This window comes from Gopherus flavomarginatus, chromosome 1 (genome assembly GCF_025201925.1).
Source record: "Gopherus flavomarginatus isolate rGopFla2 chromosome 1, rGopFla2.mat.asm, whole genome shotgun sequence".
NCBI lineage: Eukaryota > Metazoa > Chordata > Testudines > Testudinidae > Gopherus > Gopherus flavomarginatus.
The window spans coordinates 215530913-215551232 of NC_066617.1; the positions used below are offsets into that span (position 1 = coordinate 215530913).

General features: G+C 44.8%; 1 protein-coding gene across 1 annotated transcript in view; it reads right to left on the reverse strand.

Annotated features, from left to right (window-relative positions):
- Nucleotides 1-19058: 19058 nt before the first annotated feature.
- TSPAN7 (tetraspanin 7) overlaps nt 19059-20320 on the reverse strand; it is a 177699-nt gene continuing 176437 nt past the window's right edge. The window contains exon 8 of the mRNA XM_050936723.1: nt 19059-20075. The gene's annotated coding sequence lies outside the window, so the exon portion shown is untranslated. The remainder of the gene's footprint in view (nt 20076-20320) is intronic.

Here is a 20320-nt window from a genome sequence, read left to right on the forward strand (position 1 = left end):
ACCCACTTCCTCAGATGCATGTAGTGGAAATTTCCAGGGGCAGGTATATATATGCTAGCAAGCAAGCTAGAGATAACGAGGTCAGTTCAATCAGGGAGGATGAGGCCCTGTTCTAACAGTTGAGGTGTGAAAACCAAGAGAGGAGAAACTGGTTCTGTAGTTGGCAAGCCATTCACAGTCTTTGTTCAATCCTGAGCTGATGGTGTGAAATTTGCAGATGAACTGAAGCTCAGCAGTTTCTCTTTGAAGTCTGGTCTTGAAGTTTTTTTGCTGCAGGATGGCCACCTTAAGGTCTGCTATAGTGTGGCCAGGGAGGTTGAAGTGCTCTCCTACAGGTTTTTGTATATTGCCATTCCTAATGTCTGATTTGTGTCCATTTATCCTTTTCCGTAGAGACTGTCCAGTTTGGCCGATGTGCATAGCAGAGGGGCATTGCTGGCATATGATGGCATATATTACATTGGTGGATGTGCAGGTGAATGAACCAGTGATGGTGTGGCTGATCTGGTTAGGTCCTGTGATGGTGTACTATCTCGGGGACTCTCTTTCTGCCCTGCCACCCCCACCAACATGATACAGTTCTGTGGCGATCTGGAAGCCTACTTTCGCCATCTCCGACTCAAAGAATACTTCCAGGACAACACTGAACAGTGCACTGATACACAGGTGCCCTCCCACCAACAGCACAAGAAGAACTCCACATGGACTCCTCCTGAGGGTCGAAATGACAGTCTGGACCTATACATTGAATGCTTCCTCCGGCGTGCACAGGCAGAAATCGTGGAACAACAACATCACTTGCCTCACAACCTAAGCCGTGCAGAACGCAATGCCATCCACAGCCTCAGAAACCACCCTGACATTATCATCAAAGAGGCTGATAAAGGAGGTGCTGTTGTCATCATGAACAGGTCTGACTACCAAAAGGAGGCCGCCAGACAACTCTCCAATACCAAATTCTACAGGCCACTTCCCTCAGATCCCACTGAGGAATACACTAAGAAACTACAGCATCTACTCAGGACACTCCCTACACTAACACCAGAAGAAATCAACATACCCCTAAAGCCCCGACCAGGGTCATTCTGTCTACTACCCAAGATCCACAAACCCGGAAATCCTGGACGCCCCATCATCTCGGGCATTGGCACTCTCACTGAAGGACTGTCTGGATATATGGACTCTCTACTCAGACCCTATGCCACCAGCAGTCCCAGCTATCTCCGTGACACCACTGATTTCCTGAGGAAACTACAATGCATTGGTCACCTCCCAGAAAACACCATCCTAGCCACCATGGATGTAGAGGCTCTCTACACAAACATCCCACACACAGATGGAATACAAGCTGTCAGGAACACTATCCCTGATGATGCCACAGCACAACTGGCTGCTGAGCTCTGTGCCTTTATACTTACACACAACTATTTCAAATTTGATGACAATATATATCTCCAGATCAGTGGCACTGCTATGGGCACCCGCATGGCCCCACAATATGCCAATATCTTTATGGCCGACCTGGAACAACGCTTCCTCAGCTCTCGTCCACTCACGCCCCTTCTCTACCTACGCTACATTGATGACATCTTCATCATCTGGACCCATGGGAAGGAGACTCTGGAAAAATTCCACCACAATTTCAACAGCTTCCACCCCACCATCAACCTCAGCCTGGACCAATCTACACGGGAGGTCCACTTTCTTGACACCACGGTGCAAATAAGTGATGGTCACATTAACACCACCCTATATCGAAAACCTACCGACCGCTATGCCTACCTTCATGCCTCCAGCTTCCATCCCGGACACATCACACGATCCATTGTCTACAGCCAAGCACTGAGGTACAACCGCACCTGCTCTAACCCCTCAGACAGAGACCAACACCTACAAAATCTCCACCAAGCATTCTCAAAACTACAATACCCGCACGAGGAAATAAGGAAACAGATCAACAGAGCCAGACATGTACCCAGAAGCCTCCTACTGCAAGACAAACCCAAGAAAGAAACCAACAGGACTCCACTGGCCATAACATACAGCCCCCAGCTAAAACCCCTCCAACGCATCATCAAGGATCTACAACCCATCCTGGACAATGATCCCACACTTTCACAGGCCTTGGGTGGCAGGCCAGGCCTTGCCACAGACAACCTGCCAACCTGAAACATATTCTCACCAGTAACTGCACACCGCACCATAATAACTAGCTCAGGAACCAATCCATGCAACAAACCTCGATGCCAACTCTGCCCACATATCTACACCAGCGACACCATCACAGGACCTAACCAGATCAGCCACACCATCACTGGTTCATTCACCTGCACATCCACCAATGTAATATACGCCATCATATGCCAGCAATGCCCCTCTGCTATGTACATCGGCCAAACTGGACAGTCTCTACGGAAAAGGATAAATGGACACAAATCAGACATTAGGAATGGCAATATACAAAAACCTGTAGGAGAGCACTTCAACCTCCCTGGCCACACTATAGCAGACCTTAAGGTGGCCATCCTGCAGCAAAAAAACTTCAAGACCAGACTTCAAAGAGAAACTGCTGAGCTTCAGTTCATCTGCAAATTTCACACCATCAGCTCAGGATTGAACAAAGACTGTGAATGGCTTGCCAACTACAGAACCAGTTTCTCCTCTCTTGGTTTTCACACCTCAACTGTTAGAACAGGGCCTCATCCTCCCTGATTGAACTGACCTCGTTATCTCTAGCTTGCTTGCTAGCATATATATACCTGCCCCTGGAAATTTCCACTACATGCATCTGACGAAGTGGGTATTCACCCACGAAAGTTCATGCTCCAAAACGTCTGTTAGTCTATAAGGTGCCACAGGATTCTTTGCTGCTTTAGTTTTTAGTTACTAAAGATTTGGCTACCAGAATGATTTTTGGGCAAGAGCTAGGTTTTATATATTGACCTGGTTAGATGTCTGATCTCTTGGGATTGGAAGACCCATATAGGTGATTAATCTGATTTTCAGTAATCTCTCATAATAAAGTCCAGTTGTCTGAGTGGTGAGCCAAGGGCTGGAATGCCTAAGGAGACTGTGGTTTTAACTTTGTGTTAACCAGTGTGGTGATAAAGAAGCTCACTCTTGTTACTGGCTTGGTAAACTCTAATGATAGAATAACCACCAGTTTGGGATGTCTGCCCTGTTTAAAACAGTCTGTCCTATTTGGAATTCTCAGCTATATCCCACACCAGGAAACAGTCACACCATCAGTAGAACAAATTATGTGTTCAGCTGTTGTCATTTATTTCAAAATTTTCTGACTGTAATAGGATATAAGTGTATCTCTCTCTGTTAGGTGGGTGATGGGCAAAGTGAAGGCAGGTTGTGGAGACTTCACTATAAATATCCACACCTTCAAATGCTTGTCATTTATAATGACTCAGGCTGTGCAGCACAGTGGATTAGTTTTTGAAAGAAATAGTAAAGGTACCATTCCCCCACACTCATGCTTCCTGGTCACATCCCTATGTGCTGGCACATTCTTCTCCTCAGTCTCCGAAATAGGAGCACTGCTACTGTGTGTGTCACTCTCTTCCTCTGTGTCAGTTTCTGCCATAGCGTGGAGCACTTCATAGTAAGCACTGGAGAAAGGACACAGTCATGAGTTCTGTATTTTAATTTCCAATCTGGGGGATGTAATTTTCCAGGGGGCTGTAGATGTTTTATATTGTTATGACTGATGTTTATTACATGAATTACAGTTTCATAGATTGTAGGGCTGGAAGGGACCTTGAGAGGTCATTGAGTCCAGTCCCCTGCCCTCATGGCATGACCAAATACTGTCTAGACCATCCCTGATAGACATTTATCTAACCTACTCTTAAATATCTCCAGAGATAGAGATTCCATATCCTCCCTAGGCAGTTTATTCCAGTGTTTAACCACCCTGACAATTAGGAACTTTTTCCAATGTCCAACCTAAACCTTCCTTGCTGCAGTTTAAGCCCATTGCTTCTTGTTCTATCCTTAGAGGCTAAGGTGAACAAGTTTTCTCCCTCCTCCTTATGAAACCCTTTTAGATACCTGAAAACTGCTATCGTGTCCCCTCTCAATCTTCTCTTTTCCAAACTAAACAAACCCAATTCTTTCAGCCTTCCTTCATAGGTCATGTTCTCTAGATCTTTAATCATTCTTGTTGCTCTTCTCTGGACCTTCTCCAGTTTCTTCACATCTTTCTTGAAATGCGGTGCCCAGACTGGACACAATATTCCAGTTGAGGCCTAACCAGCGCAGAGTAGAGCGGAAGAATGACTTCTCGTGTCTTGCTCACAACACACCTGTTAATGCAACCCAGAATCATGTTTGCTTTTTTTGCAGTAGCATCACACTGTTGACTCCTATTTAGCTTGTGGTCCACTATAACCCCTAGATCCCTTTCTGCCATACTCCTTCCTAGACAGTCTCTTCCCATTCTGTATGTGTGAAATTGATTGTTCCTTCCTAAGTGGAGCACTTTGCATTTATCTTTATTAAACTTCATCCGTTTACCTCAGACCATTTCTCCAATTTGTCCAGATCATTTTGAATGATGACCTTGTCCTCCAAAGCAATTGCAATTCCTCCCAGTTTGGTATCATCTGTGAACTTAATAAACATACTTTCTATGCCAATATCTAAGTCATTGATGAAGATATTGAACAGAGCTGGTCCCAAAACAAAACCCACTTGTTATACCTTTCCAGCAGGATTGGGAACCATTAATAACTACTCTCTGAGTATGGTTATCCAGTCAGTTATGCACCCACTTTATAGTAGCCACATCTAAGTTGTATTTGCCCAGCTTATCAAAAGAATATCATGCGAGACCATATCAAACGCCTTACTAAAGTCTAGGTATACCACATCCACCACTTCTCCCTTAGCCACAAGACTCGTTATCCTATCAAAGAAAGCTATCAGATTGGTTTGACATGATTTGTTCTTTACAAATCCATGCTGGCTATTTGCTCTCACTTTACCATCTTCCAAGTGTTTCCAGATTATTTCCTTAATTACTTGCTCCATTATCTTCCCTGGCACAGAAGTTAAACTAACTGGTCTGTAGTTTCCTGGGTTGTTTTTATTTCCCTTTTTATAGATGGGCACTATATTTGCCCTTTTCCAATCTTCTGGAATCTCTCCTATCTCCCATGATTTTCCAAAGATAATAGCTAGAGGCTCAGATACCTCCTCTATTAGCTCCTTGAGGATTCTAAGATGCATTTCATCAGGCCCTGGTGACTTGCAGGCATCTAACTTAGATTCTAAGTGATTTTTAACTTGTTCTTTTTTTAATTTTATCTTCTAAACCTACCCCCTTCCCATAAGCATTCACTATGTTAGACATTCCTTCAGACTTCTTGGTGAAGACCGAAACAAAGAAGTCAATGAGCATCTCTGCCATTTCCAAGTTTCCTGTTACTGTTTTTCCCTCCTCACTGAACAGTGGGCCTACCCTGTCCTTGGTCTTCCTCTTGCTTCTAATGTATTGAAAAAAAGTCGTCTTGTTTCCCTTTATTCCTGTAGCTAATTTGAGCTCATTTTGTGCCTTTGCCATTCTAATCATGCCCCTGCATTCCTGTGTTGTTTGCCTATATTCATCCTTTGTAATCTGTCCTAGTTTCCATTTTTTATATCACGCAAGATCTCGTGGTTAAGCCAAGCTGCTCTTTTGCCACATTTTCTATCTTTCCTACCCATCGGAATAGCTTGCTTTTGGGCCCTTAATAGTGTCCCTTTGAAATACTGCCAACTCTCCTCAGTTGTTTTTCCCCTCAGCCTTGATTCCCATGGGACCTTACCTATCAGCTCTTTGAGCTTACCAAAATCTGCCTTCCTGAAATCCATTGTCTCTATTTTGCTGTACTCCCTTCTACCCTTCCTTAGAATTGCAAACTCTATGATTTCTTGATCACTTTCACCCAAGCTGCCTTCCAGTTTCAAATTCTCAATGAGTACCTCCCTATTTGTTAAAATCAAATCTAGAACAGCTTCCCCCCAGTAGCTTTTTCAAACTTCTGAAATAAAAAGTTGTCTGCAATGCAGTCCAAGAACTTATTGGATAGTTTGTGCCTCGCTGTGTTATTTTCCCAACATATATCTTGATAGTTGAAGTTCCCCATCACCACCAAATCTTGGGCTTTGGATGATTTTGTTAGTTGTTTAAAAAAAGCCTCATCCACCTCTTCCACCTGGTTAGGTGGCCTGTAGTAGACTCCTAGCACGACATCACCCTTGTTTTTTACCCCTTTTAGCCTAACCCAAAGAATCTCAACAGTTCCGTTTCCTATGTCCATCTCCACCTCAGTCCAAGTGTGTACATTATTAATATATAAAGCAACACCTCCTTCCTTTTTCCCCTGTCTATCCTTCCTGAGCAAACTATACCCATCCACACCAACATTCCAATCATGTGTATTATCCCATGAAGTTTCGGTGATGACAACAATGTCATAGTTGTATTTATTTATTAGCACTTCCAGTTCTTCCTGCTATTACCCATACTTCTTGCATTTGTATATAGGCATCTAAGATACTGATTTGATCTTGCCTCCCAGTTTTGTCTGACCCTCCTTTCTCTCTGCCATTATAGCCCATGCTCCCTCCTATTTCCAACCCATCTCCCAGGTCTCCATGTGCTTCACTTACCTGTGGGCTTTGCTCACCTGTCCCCATTGAACCTAGTTTAAAACCCTCCTCACTAGGTTAGTCAGTCTGTGTCCAAATAGGGTCTTTCCCCTCCTCGAAAGGTGAATGCCATCTCTGCATCTCTGGTTAGGGGTTGTTATAAAATTGGATGGGTGGGGTTCTGTGGCCTGCCTTGTGCAGGAGGTCAGACTAGATGATCATATTGGTCCCTTCTGACCTATGAGTCTATGAGTCTGCCTAGCAGTCCTTCCTGGAATAGCATCCCGTGGTCGAGGAAGCCAAAGCCCTCCTGGTGACACCATCTTCACAGCCAGGCATTCATCTCCACTATGCACCTGTCTCTGCCCGGGCCCCTACCTTTGACAGGAAGGATCAAAGAGAATACCACCTGCACTCCAAACTCCTTCACCCGTACTCCCAGAGCCCACAGTGTCACACCTCACAGTATCTTAGCTACTATTTAGCACTCTTCCACTTTCTTTGTTGTGCCCACATCTTATATTTAGACTGCAAGGTCTTTGGGGGCAGAGAGCATCTTTTAATTACATGTGTGTACAGTTCCTACCATGATGGTGCTCTGAGGTCTAGCTGTACGTTGCCTCTAGGCACTATTACAATACAAGTGAAGTAATATTTATCACTTGTTTGGCTGATTTATTCTGCTGGATGTCATGTTGGGAGGTGGTGGCAGTGAATATTCGGTGCTTTAGTCTAGCTCGCTGATTCGTAACGAAAAACACAACACATTTTTAAAAAATGACACCAAGCCGCCATCAACAGCAGCAAGGGTTTAACTTAACCTTCAGCCCCTCACTCAGAGGACTTGGAGCTCTGGCTGCGTCACGACTCCTGGAGCAGGCCTGTATGTCACAGATGCTGACTGTGAATGTCACTGAGTGGGAGGGGATGTGCTCGGGGGTGGGGAGGGGGATGCTTTTGATCTGTTCTCTGTCTTCTAGAGCTTTACTCTTGTCATGGTACAGTTCCCCACTCTGAACCTCAGCGTCCAAAAGATGGGGTACCAGCATGAATTCCTCTAAGCTCAATTACCAGCTTAGGACGTGTAGCGCTGCCACCAACCAGGAATCCAGTGCCTGGTACACTCTGGTCCCCCCAAAACCTTGCCCAGGGACTCCGCAAGACCCAGACCCTCTGGATCTTAACACAAGGAAAGTAAACCCTTTCCTTCACCGTTACCTCTCCCAGACTTCCCCTCCCTGGGTTACCCTGGAAGATCACTGTGATTCAAACTCCTTGAATCACAAAACAGAGAGGACAATTCACGTTCCTCCCTCCTTCTCTTTCCCCCTCCCAGACTCTTCCTGAGAGAAAGTAATCCTGACACAGAGAGAAATTAGCCTCTCTCTCCCCCTTCCCTCCTTTCTCCCCACCAATTCCCTGGTGAATCCAGACCCAGTCCCCTGGGGTCTCACCAGAATAAAAAAACAATTAGGTTCTTAAACAAGACACTTTTAATTAAAGAAAGAAAAACAGTAAAAATGATCTTGTAAATTTAAGATGGAATAGGTACAGGGTTTTTTAGCTATAGACACTGAGAATACCCTCCCAGCCTAAGTATTCAAGTACAAATTAAAATCCTTTCAGCAAAAATACACAATTGAACTCCTTTCAGCCAAATGCACATTTGCAAATAAAGAAAACAAACATAAGCTTAACTTGCTTTATCTATCTAGTACTCACTGTTCTGAACTTATAAGAGCCTGTATCAGGGAGATTGGAGAGAAACCTGGTTGCACGTCTCGTCACTCTGACCCCCAGAGTGAACAACAACCAAATTCTAACAGCACACACAAAAACTTCTCTCTCTCAAGATTTGAAAGTATCCTGTCCTCTGATTGGTCCTCTGGTCAGGTGACAGCCAGGCTCACTGTTCTTGTTAACCCTTTCCAGGCAAAGAGATATGAAGCACTTCTGTTCTATTAACTCTTACTTATCTGTTTATGACAACTCTGATAAGGAACATTTGTTTATCCTGCATCTTACAATGCCAGGGAGGAAGCCGACAATCACGATAAACATGAATGGGTTGTCAGAGGATACAGAACATTCACCATACAGAACGACTCCCAGCACGTGTGGAGTATCTTCCTGAGGCTGTTTCCCATCCCCCTTCTCAGTCCCATGAAAACAGAATTTTGCTGGAGAGAAACCTTCACAGGAACTGTGCTGTAAATTAGAGGATGTGATTTTTGTATGTACGTACATATAATAAAAAATGTCAAGCACCATGTAATGGGGGAAATCTCATTGTCTCCTGTAGCTTCCCTGTCGTTTAAATGAGCTGAGTGCTCTGAAGGGTTTTCAGGGATTCCCATGTCTTCTATAGAACCTCCTTCAACATGGTAGTTGAACACATGCAACCCAAGCCAGGGGAAATGGACATGCCTGGGAGTTAGTCACCACACAGGCATGTTTTACTATACACATTTCACAGGTGAGACCATGTGCAACTGCACTGACTTCATGGCTCTTACACCCACTGCCATCAGGGATCAATGAGGCCTTATGACTTTTTGTGTAAGTTTTATACCACTCACTTTTGAATTCACCCTTACTGAACGAGCAGTTCCTTTTATTATGCTTAACCCATCTGAAATTATGAATGGATCTTCATCCTGGAAGCAATTTCTGTCCATGTTCATTGCTACAAGATTGCCTGTTTGTGATCATTTTGCAGCCTGCATTTTCACAATGTAGTTTTAGAATCACATTAATCTCAAATGGATTATTATTGGGTTGACAATCCCTTAGGGTGCAATGAAAAGTATTCATTAATTCTCAGGGCAGGAGGGCTAATTACTTTAAAAAAAAATCTGTGCTAATTGCCAATAACTTTTTTTTTTTAAACTGAATTGGTCCCGTAGAGCTATTTTTGATTTCCTTTTCACGCTGCAACATCTATAATCCATAGTCAAAACAAGAAGGGGAATATCTAGGTCAGTGTTTCCCAAACTTGGGATGCCATTTGTGCAGGGAAAGCCCCTGGCGGGCCGGGTCAGTTTGTTTACCTGCCGCATCCACAGTTCAGCCAATCGCGGCTCCCACTGGCTGCAATTCGCTGCTCCAGGCCAATGGGAGCTGCTGGAAGTGGTGCGGGCCGAGGGACTTACTGGCTGCCACTTCCCGCAGCCCCCATTGGCCTGCAGCGGCGAACTGCAGCCAGTGAGAGCCACGATCGACCAAACCTGCGAATGCGGCAGATAAACACACCGGCCCAGCCCGCCAGGGGCTTTCCCTACACAAGCGGCATCTTAAGTTTGGGAAACACTGATCTAGGTGATTCAGTTTAGCAACAGGAACAAATCGTAAAAGGGGCAAAGCCAAGGAGGCTAAACTAATCTCCTCAGGAAAAAGGGTTAGATCTAGATCTGGTGCTAGACTTGACTTTCAAAGTCACATCCCTTCAAGTTGCCTCAAATATAAATGGGCCAAATCCTGCTCTCTCTATTCATGCCAGTTATTCATTGACGTCAATGGAACGCCATGCAACTGGGACATATGTGGTACATAGGGTTTATGTTGACTTCTTGCACGGAGGTGACCTTGACCCCAAGTGAGTGATGGCAGATGAGTTTGGCTCTGTCATTGCTGAAAGTTGTATCCAGGTAAATTGAGAAGGATGTGATGAAGTCAGGACTCATATCTGAGATGACATACAGGTGGATTCAATATAGACTATTTGGAATAAGATGCTTATGGAGCGCAGAGAATTCTATGTAAAGAGTAAGTTTGGCTACAATTAAAAAAAATTCACAAAGAATTGTGGGCCTAGAGATACTACTAATCAATGAAAGCATGAATCAGTTTTCCTGATCAGATGATTTATTTACAAATTAGATTACAAAACGAATAATGGTGTACAATGGCCATTCCAATCAAAGCACTATGAACATCTGTGGTAGGACCTTAACCTAGAACAGTGGAAAACAGAGCAAGAATGTCTGGGTTAGGTGACCGTAAGTGTGGAGAGGTTCTGTGCTGGCCCCTACCCCCACCCCAACCCACGCACAATGCTGATTTTCAGTCTAGCTGAGCTGGGGTAATTTTCAGGATTAGCTTTTCACCGTGACAGCCAGTGACAGTCTATAGCCTTATGTTCATCCCTTTACAGGATTATGATACATTTTGTACAAAATATGATAGATGGACCTTTGGTTTGAATCAGTATGGCCGTTCTTATCTTCTTAACATATATGTCAACATATACACACCCAAGAACTCCAAAATAGCAAGGAGAGTTCAATGTCATTTAGGTGTATAAATAGCTGTGGCTGAGAAAGGAACAAAAGCTGTACTGCTGCTAATGCAGAGCAGAACCCAAAGCTTAAAGCTTTTCCACGGTCCCTACCTTGTCAAGGCACGTACTGAATCAGTTTGCAGGAACCAAACATCTAAAACTACAACAGGAAAATGAAAGTTGATCACCATAACGCATTGGCTATTTGTGACAAAAATCGGTGCAATGTGATGTGCCAAAGGAGGAGCCAACCTTTTTTTCTTCCAAATTTAGCCCAGCTGGTAGGAAGAGCCTGCAGAGATTTCACTGGATACTGCACATCTGTAGGAGGAAGCATGTTCTTGCTGCAAAAGGCAGCGTTGTAATCTGTCCATCCACGCATCAAGATCTAATTTTTATGATATATTTCCATATTGCAATAACTCTAAGTCAGTGATGCTATAATTACAATGTCCAGGTCAATCCAGAACTCCAAATGTGATGCCATTTATTTACCACAGTGATGACTACATATTATACAACTCTGTGCATGGCACTGTGATTTGCTGTCTTTCAGTTATTGTAACTGGGTAATAAGCCAGCACAATCAGTGACAAAATCACACGTGGTATAATTATGGATCTCTCATTTTAGGAGTAAGTGGCTGAAATAGGGAAAATTATGCACCTTGCTGCAGAACACAAACACTCAGAAGCGGCAACTGCTGCTGCTGAGAATTGTTAATGCCAATAACTCGAACATTACTGACTCTCCAGCTTAGAGATCTTGGGACATTGACCCCCGAAGAGAGGCCGGTGGGCTTTGGCTCACTGGCAGATCTCAGCATCCTTCCCCCGCAGCTAGCAGGGACTAGATGTAGAGGTTGGGAAGCCTGAGCACAGCTCATTAGCGTACTGTTGTATCACCCCATTGTGCTAGGCACGGGACATATGCATAATGTGGCCGTGTCGGTCCTGAAAAGCTACAATGTAAACAGACACTGGGTCGGAGGGGAAACAGACACAGAAGTGAAGTGACTTGCCCAGGGTCACACAGCTGGTTAGTGACCAAGCCAGAAGCAGAATCCCTGTTGCTGGTTCCCAGTCCAATGTCTTGCCTCCCTAGAGCAGTGGCTCTCAACCTGTCCAGACTACTGTACCCCTTTCAGTTTCAATTTCACTTCACCTGAAAATGACTTGCTTACAAAATCAGACATAAAAATACAGAAGTGTCACAGCACACGCTGACTGCAAAATTGCTTCCTTTCTCATTTTTACCATATAATTATACAATAAACCAATTGAAATATAAATACTGTACTTACATGTCAGTGGATGGTATATAGAGCAGCATAAACAAGTCATTGTGTGTATGAAATTTTAGTCTGCACTGACTCACTAGTGCTTTTTATGCAGCCTGTTGTAAAACTAGGCAAATATCTAGCTGAGTTGATGTACCCTCTGGAAGATCTCTGTGTACCCCCAGGGGTACCCATACCTCTGGTTGAGAACCACAGTACTAATGGGCTGCAAACAGGTTCCAACCAGGGTTCCCTCCCTGCCCTGATGATAGAGCTCCATTTTGATGCTGGTGTAAAGAAATAATGGGCTAAATGGTGCAGAGAACCAATTCTTTCTGGATAGACATCATGGGCCTGATCCTGCACTCCCGAGCCAGGCAGGACTCATTATAATGGGAGCTTTGCCTGAATAAGGCCTGCAGGATTGGGTCAAAGGTAAAGCAATGCCACTGGCAAAACCTATACATACAGGCTGTGTTCATCAGCATAGTCCAGCACTCACCCCAGCTCCCAGACAGTATGTCACTGCCTATTGTGAACACAACCGTTAAGATCAACTGCTTTTCTGTATCTGAAAATGTTCACACTAATATTAACCTCTGTAAAATACTCCAAGGCTTTCCCTTGAGGTGAAATTCACCCCTGTGCAGAGGGCCAGAGCAAGGTCCATGCACTATTTAAGTCCCACGGGATCTCTCAAAGTTAGGTGCAAGTGGTGCATAAGGCCTTTGCATAGGTGTGCACTTCACACCCAACGAGCAGCATGTAGGATCGACTGATTCCTGCCTGGAGTCACACTAGATTTGTTTTAGCCTATTACTCTGCAGTAACAGCTTCTCAGTATCTTCTTGGACCATCTGAAAAAAGCACAGCTATTTTTATCACTGTTGCTCCGCTTGCAAAATTATTAATGGCCCCTTCATTTCCGCAGACCTGGCTGCCATGTTAACCTAGAGCAAAATTACTGCAGCCTGGGAGGGACCTGCATTTACAAAATCATTTGGTTTTACTTTTACATTAATTAGAAATTGATTATTTCTCTGTTTCCTGCACTTTGCTCATCTGTGGAAAGGTTAGAGACTGTAGCAGCATGTAGAATAAGCCCAGTACCAAGTTGTGGAAATAGACGATATGTGCTGAAAGAACTCCGCCCACCGCCAGTAACAGGTTCCCCCAAGGAGGCCATAGACAGCCCAGTCTGACACCCTCTCACCCAGACAAGCAGGATCTCTGGAGAGGTTGATGGTAGCCCAGCAATTGCCCCTGACTTAGCAAAGCGCTTAAGCACCTATCTGAAGTGCGCTGTTGGCTAGGGATGGGATGACGCACATGGTTAAAGTTAAGTGCATGCATCACTGAAATGGAAACAGAATTCAAAACCAGTTCAGTGGCCTGGCACCCCATCACTCAGCATCAGCATCTTGGTCCAAACAGCCCTTGATCAGTAGGAAATGTGAGAGGAGGCTGGTGTGACCCACTTCCTCCCCTAACCAAGTGAATCACAGGGAAGATGTTCGTAGCCCAATCTCCCTGCTCCTTTGGGCAGACGAATCCTATAGCAGTGGGAGAGATCAGGACTGTTGGTGGGCCAAATCCCCTCTGGGATTCCTTCACTGCAAGCTGCTGTGCCTGTCAGAGATGACCCTTAATTCAGCATCACTCTTCAATCAGAGCAAGATACAACTTTGACTGAAATGAACTTAAAAGGCCACCTGATTTGATTCTTTGTTGGTTCAAATTTCCTGCTTGATTAAAATACTCAGGTGATTGGGGGAGGGGTGCTGTAGAGAGACAGGATACATTTTTAGAGCTGTCTGAAGAAGAGCTTATAGTACTTACCTTTTTACAGCTGCTGTCCTGACTTTTGTGGGAGTTTTCCTAGAATAAAAACTGCAGGATCTGGCCTGATTCTCTAATCCTCTGTGTACCAAAAGTCCCACTGAATTCTAAGTGATGAGGTATGCAGGAGCTGTCCCCGTATACCACGTGGTTGACGGACAAGGTAGAAAGTGCACATTCTACTACATACACGAAGCAAAGCCACTAACAGAACACCAGGCTTACTGCAAATTGGAAACAAATCAAACACACACTACTGGGGCAAGCAGGGGGGGGAATACGAGGAAACTGTGCTTGTAAACAGCATTTCCATAGCCTGAAAAGCAAATCCCCCTAGAGAAGTTACATGAAAGCTGCCCAGCATTTATGCAGAAATTATATTGGCATTCTTTACATTAATTAAACCACAAACATTGTTCTGCTGCAGAGCAGAGAAGCAGTGGGCTGCATTGGCATAAAAGGAGCAGACTTCAGCGTGCCAAACTCAGAGCTATCAAAAGCCAAGGGAATGCTCCAGCAAGGAAACTACTGTTCCTGACAGAGAGACAGCTCCCCACAGGCTGAGCTGAAGAATGACCTGGTCTCTGAAGGCAGCTGTTTATCTTCCCTTTTAGCTGGAGGTTCAGCAATACAGAACTGCACGGGCAATATAAATAAAAGGTGATTTAAAAAAAAAAAGACATACCAATAGAGTTGAGGCCAAGCTGCAACGTTTGGATCTTGCTCCGAACTTTCCCAGGTCTGAATGTGGAGCACATATAATTTTTAATAGAAAAATTAATACAGGGAAACAAATGAGACAGCAAATACACAGCAGTCTAGTGACAGGGCCCAAACAAAAGCTAGCACACCGATTCCTCTTCTCTGCACTGTGGCGGGTACAAGGAAAGGCAGACGTCAATAATGAAGGAAAGTTGGTCTGCTTGCAGTTCCAGTCTTTATGCAAAATCCAGCTTTTAATTGATTGCCCTCAATTTGCTCAAATGCACAGTCAGTCATTTCCAGCGTTTGACTTCCTGCAGCTGCTGCCAGGCCTGCCTGATGGATCATGAAGCTGCAAAGCGCACAATCCACAGACTGTGCTTGAGGAGAACAATGCATCTTCCTTCCTCCTGAACCAGCACAGCCCATAGAGACCCGCAAAACTGAGCAGAAGGCAACTTCGCTGCAGGACAAATGTTAATGAGTATCCTGTTTAAATATACAGGTTTCTCCTCTCTCAATATTATGTACACACATGTATTTAAATACCACAGTGCAGAACATCAAGAATACATTTGATTTTTATTTAATTTTCAGGTTTTGGGGTTGGGGGGATGGAAGCCAGAAACCCCCTGTTTTGTAAGTTCTTTTCTGGCTCTAGAGGTGCAGTAATTTGCCAGCTAGGAAAGTTAAGGGAACTACTTGTGCAAATGAGCCAAGCAGGATTTAGTCCTTAGTGTAGAACTTCGTTTTATAGTTTCCAACATTAGCCAAAGTTACTAATGTCCGTGCCCACTGATGAATGTGAACGTTCTTGTAGCTCTGTCCCCCCCGATTCTCAGCTCTTCTGAGAAACGGCTAGTCAATCTCACATTGTCAGATGCTGAATTTCAGCTACTTGTGAGCTAAAGCATCTTTACATTTTCATAAAATGAAGGGGGGGGAGTGGATTTCACCCTTTCACAGCTTAAAAATGGCTCAAGGAATTAAAAAGAAAAACAAAACAAAACAAAACATAAACACAACCAGCCACTGGACTGAGATTACACAGAGGAAGGGTCCGGGGAATTTCTCAGAAAGGTCTGAGCATATGGTGGACCCTGTAATAACCACTACCCCCATCTCAACTGACACACAGACACACACAGACACACATACACACACACACACACACACACACACCTTACCCCATCTCAACTGACTCTCTCTCTCTCACACACACACACAGTTCCACCTACTCTTAAAAAAAACCAAAAACCCAGACCCAAGCTGTAGCAGGGAAAGCAGCTGTTACTAGGGAAAGTGGCACATCAGCTGCTGACAAATAAATCTTAACTTAGAAATTCTGTTGTTTAGTGATAGGTGCCAAGTAAAGCAAGGCTGGAGCTGAGGCAGAGCAGACTCTGCCACCGGAAAGCGCAGATTGAGACTCAAGGCCAAGGCGTAGCTATTGGAGTTACAAGCATCAGTCAACTACAGCAAGAGGGAGAGTGAAGATCAGCTTTATTCTCAGCAATGGATCACATCAGTAAAAATAATGATCTATGGTTAGAGATTGACACCAAGTTCTGCGCCCCCCCCCAAAAGTGCAAGCTCCCACCCCCAATAAAGCTGAAGGTGCCAGTGAGCTTTTAAGGTCTTTTCAGGTTTTGTTTCCTTTATGTCTCTCTGCATGCCTGTTCATTCCTCAGCACTGCTACTACTACAATTGCCTTTAATTTTGGATGAGAGAGCAGGGATCACTCCAGCCAACATCAATACCACACAATGGATTTATTGGCAGCGAATGCTGAAAAGCAGCGCATGCTGCTAGAGACCATGTACGCATGCACACACCTGAGCCATCTTCGGGCTCCTCTGTCACCACTGGCTTAGAACCAGGGCAGGTGCAAGGATGTTTTGCGCCCTAGGCAAAACTTCCACCATGCGCCCTCTCCCATTCCCAAGCCCCCGCCGAGGTGCCCCCCCCGCAGCAGCTCCCCCCCCGCAGCAGCTCCCCCCCTCCGCCCTGAGGCGCCCCCTGTGGCAGCTCCCCACCCCCTGCCCCAGCTCACCCATGCTCCGCCTCCACCCCGAGCATGCTGTCGCTGCTTCATTTCTCCCGCCTCCCAGGCTTGCGGCACCTAAGCTGATTGGTGCTGCAAACCTGAGAGGCGGGAGAAGTGAAGCAGCCACAGCATGCTCAGGGAGGAGGCGGAGCAGGGGTGAGCTGGGGTGGGGAGTTCCCCTGCGTGCCATCCCCCCCCCCCCCCCCCGACTTGCTGCAGGCAGCCTTCCCCGCGCTCCCCTGCCCCAGTTCCCTTTGCCTAAATGCCGGTGGTGACTGGGGAGGCCGAAGATCTGGCTGCCGCGGTCGCTGCTGAAGAAAATGCCGCCCCCTAAATCCTAGTGCCAAGGTCGCCTAAATGGTTGCACCGGCCCTGCTTAGAACTGGTATCAGAGTCTGATCCCCAGTGCAGGCACCAGGGCAGGAGCGGCACCAGAGTTTCTGATGCCCTAGGCGGAGGGCCATTTCGCCGCCCCCCGCGGCCCCGGTGGACCTACCTCAGTCATGCCGGCGGACGGTCCGCTGCTGGAAAGGCTCCGGTGGAGCTGCCACAGTGATGCTGGCGGGAGATCCGCTGGTCTAAAGGCTCCGGTGAACCTGCCGCAGGCATGACTGCGGTAGGTCCGTCGGAGCCTTTAGACCAGCGCACCGTCCGCCGAAATGACTGTGGCAGCTCCACCGGAGCCTTTCCAGCAGCAGACCATCCGCCGGCGTGACTGCGGTAGGTCCACCGGACCCGCGTGCCGCCCCTCCGGCAAAATAGTGCCCCCTCCAAATTCTGGCGCCATAGGCCATTGCCTAGGTCACCTAAATGGTAGCGCCGGCCCTGCACCAGGGTAGGCAGTGTAATGAGCTGCAGTCTACAGGATTCTCCTGGAGATCTCACTTAAAACCTGCTTCGAATGGTTTATTCCATACTAATTAGGAAGTCTAGTGTCCCTGCTGCTAAGGGGAAGAAAAACACAAGCAAGAGGCAGAAGGAGGTTCTGTATTCTGCCAAGGAGTCCTGGTGGTTGTGTTTATAGCAGTACCAGTGCTTTTGTGAAAGTGCAGCCAGAGCATACGTTTAACACATATGTCTATTTAATCTAAGATCTGTCCAGATGTTCCCTTATTCTTTCAGCTGAGGGGATGTGGAAACCAAAAATAATACCCTGCACTTGGACTTCAGTTTGTGGCATTTTGCAACTTGTTTGAGTAAAGCCTAATGTGTGTTATCTAGGTTCAAACTCAGCCCTTAACCGGTCTGCATGGCAGCTCTGAAACAATAATCAGCTATATTTTTGCACTACCTGCAAGTCACTCAGTGGTGTTTTATCTTCCTGGAATTTAGTCAGAGCAAAAGAGTTTCCATACCTGGGTGCATATGCAAAGGGTACACAGCAAAGGCACATGTAATTCTGGGGGTTGTGTATGCATGCACAATACTGAACGCCTCTGCAGTTATTAAGCTTTACAGAAAGACATGCCTTTATAGTTTAAAGAGACTGCTGTTCATCGCCGGGTCTGCAATGTAGGGCTGAAGCACTGCACAATTACTTCATGTATTTGATGGTACTTTTCAGAAAGGCTTGAAAGTTTGTGCCCACATATGCTACAGCTTTCCTCCTTCATTTTGCTTTTTTACCCAAGTAACAAAGGGGGCTAAATTCTCTTCTCAGCTTGCAGGTAAATTACTGATTTAAGGCCTGAACAAAAGCCTAGCGAAGTCAATGGGAGTCTTCCTATTGATTTCAATGGGTTTTAGATTAAGGGGGTTTAGTGCCCAAATCAAAGCCCATCGTAGTCAATGGAAAACTACCACTGACTTTTATGGGCTTTGTGTCAGGCCCTAAATTCTCCATATATTCACATGGAGAGAGACCCTTCCAAGGCCGAGAGACAAGTGCATACCTTTCCACAACGGTCGCAGAGTCAGTGCTATGCAAAAACAAACCTAAGGGAATTCCTAACACCATAATAGTGTGCAGCATAAAGGACCAGAATCATTGAACACTGTAGATTTTCTTACCAGCCACAAAAGGAGTAATTGTGAAGCAGAGGGTATGTGTTCAGCCCAAAGAAAAACCTTCCATTTATTCCACAGTTTGTTTTGCCAAGACTTTGAAACAATTTCAGCTACTATCTCCTTCCAAGGCAATATTTATTTGCCTCATAAGCAAGTCACAACTTAAAATACACATAATCTAAATAATGACGCACTCTCTGTTTTACTTCTCCCTGAGAGTTGTGTTAGGACTGAAGAACAAAAGTGAAGCAGATAGAAATCTGTAATAGTTCCATTTATTAATAGATATCTCACAAATACAATATCAATGCATTCTTGTTGGCATGCTAGACAGAGGCATTATTAAAAAATTCCTATTTTTTTAAAAAGGTTTTAAACTTTTGCTTCCCCCCAAAATATTCTGTATGCTTGTTTTTGTTTTGATTGATTTGACAATATATTTGGTAGCTGTAACATCAATGGGGAAAAAAAGAAAATAGAAAAAAGGATGAAGGCCGCATTACAGCACAATTTGATTAGTTCAGAGTTATCTAATAAAAAAATAAAAGAAGCAAAATTACTGCCTTCACAGTAAGCAACAACACAGCTTAATAACAGTATTACACAGGTTCAGGTTCAGAGGCAAAATGCACTAGACAAAGTCTACTGGCATACGCACTAGGCACACAACATTGAATAAGAATCAAAGATGTAGCAGAACATCAGGAATAACAGTTCCCTTCAAGCACAACATTATAACATTATTTTTCAAGTATCTTTATGTTATATTACTGATTTCTTGTTTTTTGGGGGAAGGGGGCATTTGTGGAGAGAAGAGGAAAACCTTAGTAAAGCAGTAAACAAAACGAGAAACTAAGATTTAGTAAAGCAAAAGAATATATATTTCATATACTGGTTTAAATGAACGTGTGCAACACTTATTAACCATGGTGAAAGGCTAATTTTGCCCTCCAGTCACTACATGCACAGCCTGATCGATGCTGTTAATGGATTACCCTTGTTCACGTACAACGCAACTACTGTATGACCAAGAACATACACATAGTGCCATCATATGCAGAGCCTTTAAGATGGAGTGTACAGTACTGGATGTTGGTGGTGCAATAGTACTTCACGGAATGGTACACTACACATGGTACGGAGTTTAGAAGATGGGGGGTGTGTGTGTGTGAGCACGCGTGTGCGAGAGAGTGTGCTCTAACATTCTTTAAAGTCTTCCTAGATTGCTGCAGTTCCTGATTTTGAGACAGGCTCTGTATTTCACATCTCTGAAAGACTAGGGAAGGAGAGAGAAAAAGAGATGAATTGTTTTAGCTGCTAACAAGCTTCACAACAGAACTTTCTCTTTTTTAAAAAAAATATATTCAGAGGTAACAAAATATTCATAAATTATATGTTCAAGCGATGCTGCAATTCCCTTCTTTCCACCAGGCAAAATATTGGGGCAGAGGGAGGCAGAACCCACAGCTAAAGGCCCCATTCTTGAAAAAAACATAAGATACCCAAAATCTACTATCATGA